Source organism: Schistocerca piceifrons, chromosome 4, assembly GCF_021461385.2.
Source record: "Schistocerca piceifrons isolate TAMUIC-IGC-003096 chromosome 4, iqSchPice1.1, whole genome shotgun sequence".
Lineage (NCBI taxonomy): Eukaryota > Metazoa > Arthropoda > Insecta > Orthoptera > Acrididae > Schistocerca > Schistocerca piceifrons.
In genome coordinates, this window is record NC_060141.1 from 18018320 (window position 1) to 18018797 (window position 478).

Here is a 478-nt window from a genome sequence, read left to right on the forward strand (position 1 = left end):
AGTCGGTTGGACACGGGAGAATTGTCTACGGTGTTTAGCATCGATTTCTTATGGTCCATAGATAGACGTCACCTTCAGGTGCGAGACACGTCTTACGAAGTACAAAAAATTCCACTGTGCATAACCTGGACACGGTTCCAGCGTCTTAATCAGTGTGCCAGGGGTACATCACGTGTTCTTTTCTTTTTTCCGTTTATTAGTTTCTTACAGGAAGACCAATGTAATTCCTGAGAGGCGACAACGACCTGTTGGGAAAGGAAACCGCAAGGTGGTCGGTCGTCTCGAGGGGAGCCACCGGCGCGGCGTCAGCCCGCCAGGGACCCACTGCGCGGTCCCCCCCTCCCCCCCGTCCAGCTGCCGCCACCGTCTTTCCGCCTTCCTGGTAGTCGCGGCCGCCACCGCAGGCAGGCAGCAGCGTCGGCCGCTATATAAGCGGTCCCCGGCCGCTGACTGCTGACTGCACGGACCCACACACAGG